Source organism: Chinchilla lanigera, unplaced genomic scaffold (assembly GCF_000276665.1).
Source record: "Chinchilla lanigera isolate Chin_1 unplaced genomic scaffold, ChiLan1.0 scaffold00002, whole genome shotgun sequence".
NCBI classification, from domain to species: Eukaryota; Metazoa; Chordata; class Mammalia; order Rodentia; family Chinchillidae; genus Chinchilla; species Chinchilla lanigera.
Window position 1 is genome coordinate 50,815,514 of NW_004955403.1, and position 4,428 is coordinate 50,819,941.

The following is a 4,428-nucleotide window of genomic DNA, read 5'->3' on the forward strand; positions in this document are numbered from 1 at the left end:
GGCCCCACGGAGGCCACCGCGCGCCCAGCGCCGCTGCCCACGCTCCGCCCGTGCCTCGGGTCGCTCGCTCGGCCTTTTGTCCCCGAGTCTGCACGGCCGGCGGGTCATATCGCCTGGGCCTCGCTGCACAGTGGCGTCGGTGTGGACTCCAGTGCCCTGGCCTCACACTGACTCCGGGGCCACCCGCGGTGGCCGCTTTAGTGGCTGGGCAGTGCTTGCGTTTCTTCTTGTCCCGGCTTCCTCCTTGCCTGGGCTTCTACCTCAGCTTCTTTCTTCCACGGCTGAAAGAAGCTGGAAGGGTATGGTGGCGCACGGCTGTTATCCCAGGAGGCTGAGGCAGACGGATCGCTACAAATTCGAGGCCAAGCCTGAGCTACATAGTGAGTTCAAGGCCAACCTGAACTACAAAGCAAAACCTTGTCTCCAAAACAAAAACAACTTGTTTCGCCCTTCCCTGGGTGCAGTCTGTCATCCCAAAGGCCTTGAGCCTGTCCTTGGCCTTCTCTGTCTCCAAACCTACCCGCACCCAAGAGAGCGACTGTCACCTCCCCACCGCCCCCTGCTCTCTACCCATGCCCTGTCCAGGCCCCGGTCAAATTGGACCTCCGCGTCGCCACCGGAAGAAGATACCACCCTGTCTCCCTGTCACCCAGAAACATCCCCAAGAGCAAGAAGAGGTGGGTGACATCACCCCGAGGCTGTGCTCTAGCTTGCAGGATGCGTGCAGAAGGAAAGTTCCGGCCCGGCCCAAAAGGAGACTCTGGAGTCCGGACAGCAGAGGTGGAACCAGACCTGGAGCCGCTCGGGTGCCCCACCCCACTTGCGGGCTTCCCTTTCCCCTACTTTAATTTTTTTTTTTTTTTCTTTTTGAGACAGGATCCCACTATGCAGTTCAGGCTGGCGGTGAGCTCACTTTATAGCCCAGGCCGGTCTCCAACGCACAATGATCCTCCTGCCTCAGCCTCCTGAGTGCTGGGATTACAGGGGTGCACCACCACGCCTGGCCCTAAATACTCTTGCATCAGATGTTTGAATAATTTCGTGACAGGATGGGAGGGTATATGGTCTCACTCTGCAGATCAATTCCTGCCATCACATATGTGTATGTTTCTTTTTTTTTACTTTTTTTTTTTTCTTAGTATAGGGAATCGAACTCAGGACCTTATGCTTGCCAGGCAGGCGCTGTGCCGCTAAAATATATCCCCAGCCCTCCCCTATTGTAAGTCACATCTGTCTGTGTCCCTGAAGGGAATGTGCTCAGCTCGTGGTCTTCTTATCCTTGGAGTAACTGCCCCCTCCTCTAAGACAGTCCCATTATGTAGCTCAGGCTGGCCTCGAACCCATAGAGATCCTTTTGTCTCAGCTTCCGAGTGCTGAGATTACAGGCCTATGCCACCAAACCCGGCCCCCTCTTCGTTTTCATTACCTCAATGCATGTCACACCCTGCCTTCATCTCCCAGCCAGATTTCCCTCCAAAGCCCCAGTCTTGCCGTCCTAATACTTTCTGGGGGTCTTTGCAACTTGTATCAAATCAGAAGTGGAACATATGCCTGCATTTTTTTGTTTTCTGGTGATGCTAGGGATTGAACCCAAGAGCAAATGCTCTGCCCTGAGCTGCATCCCCCAGCCCACAGGCTGTTTGTTTGCCTTCTTCCTTCTTCCCCTCCCTCCCCTCACCCCCATCCTTTTTGGGGGGACTAGGGAGGTACTGGGAATTGAACTCAGGGCTTTGCACCTGCTAGGCCAGCATTCTACTGCTGAGCTGCATACCCAGCCCCCTTTTAAAAATTTTACTGTGAGACAAGATCTCGCTAAATTGCCCAGGCTGGACTCAAACCTGCAATCCTCCTGCCTCGGTGTCCGGAATATTTTTCTTCCTTTCTGAGCAAAAGTGCTGAGCACTCAGGACCTTCTGAGTGCCAGAGGTTGTGCAGCCCTCACAGGGCCCCTGGCCAGCACCTGACAAACCTGGGGACGCAGTCGTAGTCAGTCCACGAACGTTAGCAGCACAGCCCACAGGACGGGAGGAGTGGACATTCTGTGCCACCTGACGGGAGACAAGGAGAAGGGACCGTGTCCCTTCTGTGATCTTAGTCAAAGCTGCGGAACCTGGGCCTCGTCACGAGGGAACACCGGACAAGCCACAGTGGGGGGACGGCTTGCAAAGTGGCCTGGAATAGTCAAGGCCATGGGAGCCGAGGGAACTGGCGGGACCGGACACAGGGAACAGCCAGGTGCCGCACAATCATTTTGCCACAAAGGGCATCTTGGAGACTGTAGTCCAGGGAGCCTCTAGGCAAGAGAATATCAGTCTTACCTTGTGCTCCCCCACTTTTCTTTTTCAGCAGGACGGGGAACGGAACCCGTGTGTTGAGCTACATCCCTAGCGCCTTTTTAATTTTTTCCGTAACTGCTAAATTACCTAAACAGGGCTTGAACTTGCAACCCTCTGGCCTCAGCATTCCAAAATACTGGAAGCACAGGAGTGTGCCACCACACCCAGCCATGGGATTCTTTCCTTTTCTTTCTCTTGTTTTTTGTTTTTTGTTTTTTTTTTTTTTTTTCTTTTTCGACAGGGTCTCACTAGATAGTTCAGGCTGGCCTTGAACTCACTGCAAGCCTAGGCTGGACAAGAACTCAAGGTGACCTTTCTGCCTCAGCCTCCTGAGTGTTGGGATTACAGGGGTAGGCCACTACACCCAGCTATCTTATTCTTTACTATAACTTTTTTCTGTAAATTTGAAATACTTCAGAAGGCAAAGAAAATTCACTGTCACGGCCCCCTTACCCACACTTTTTCCTCTAGACTCTTGCTAACAAAGTGGCCTTCTCCCAGCTCCGGAGCTTAACTGCTTTGTGATGGTCTCTGATCCCTCTCCTGTACCTACCCTGACACTAAATCCTATCTATTCAATTTTTTTTTTTTTTTTTTTTTTTTTTTGGTAAAATGACTCTTAGGTAACCACATTTTACACTGAAACTGCGACTACTTTTTTTTTTTGCTTTTTGAGACAGGGTCTTCCTATGCAGTCCAGGCTAGCATTGAGCTCACTTTGTAGCCCAGGCTGGCCTCGAACTCACAACAATCCTCCTGCCTCAGCCTCTCGAGTGCTGGGATTACAGGCGTGCGCCTCCACTTCGACTATTTTTATAAGCCTCTTGGCTCCCATGAGTGTTTTAAGGAGGACCCGTGAGAAGAATTCATGTTCCATAAAGGGCTGAGGAACCCAGGTGTGGTGATCGCACCTCCAGGATGGATCATGACTGTTTGCTTCTGTAATCTCCTCTCCATCTTCCTGCCTCCCAACGGATGCCGCCTGGCCCACAGTCACCAGAGGCCTCTGGCTCCCGATGTCTGCAGCGAGGCTTGATCCACAGGCCCTGGAAACAAACACCGTGTCCCCTCCGGGCGCGGCAGTGGCCCTTGGCCCTCATCCTGCTCTCAAGTGATGCGCTTTCCTCAGTTCACAGAGAGACAAACAGTGCACGCTAGAACCTCCTCAGCTTGGAAATTTTCATTTTCCTCTATTTGCTTTTCTGTGGTAATAAAACTCCGTGCTTCCTTCTGCTACCATCAGTAGGTGAGAGAACTGAATGAACAAGCAGCAAATGAATCATAAAGGGTTGGCCAGCCCTGCTCTGGAGCTGCCGGCAGTGGCTTGGCTTCTCTCGAGGGTGCGTGGACTGCTAGCTGTGATTTTTGTTAAGCGCATCAACTGGGTAGTTGGTTTCTTTCTTCAAAAGTGTTGCTGGTTTTTAATGAGGGAATGAATCTGATCGATTTCATCATGAACCACTTAAGGAAAGCTCTGCGCCCCCGAGCACACACAAGAGCCTTCTAGTTCAAGCTTTTCCAACCTTATTGCTTCTCCTCCCCTCGACTTCAAAGTTCATTTTTACGTTTTTTAAAAACCACTCTTCTTCCTAGAAGTCTGCCCTCCTTATGTCTACACAGCTCTGCCAGCTTTAAAGGATCAAACATCGTGATGAATCTGTTTTCTCTAACTCAGACCTTTTACTACTTTGCAAGCACCGCATAGTCAATTAAGCACCACACTGTGGGTTTTCTATTTAATTTTTTGAGACCGGGTGTGTATTGCAGGCTGGCCTTGAACTCGAGGTGATTCTCCTGCCTCAGCCTGAAGAGAGGGGATTACCAAAGCTCATCTGACTATATGTGGAGTATTTGTGGATGCACAGAAGAAAGACAGGCGTAACCTCAGGGAAGCATTTCGGTGAGATGAAGTGGAAGAACAGGACTGTTTCCAGTAATGACATTTCTGAGGTGACAGCTACAGTGCAAGACAGCAGTCAGATATGGTTCATGCCTGTCATCCCAGTACTCTAGGAAGCTGAGGCAGGAGGATCACGAGTTCTAGCCCAGCCTGAGCAACTTAGTGACTTAGTGAGGCCCTGTCTCAAAATTT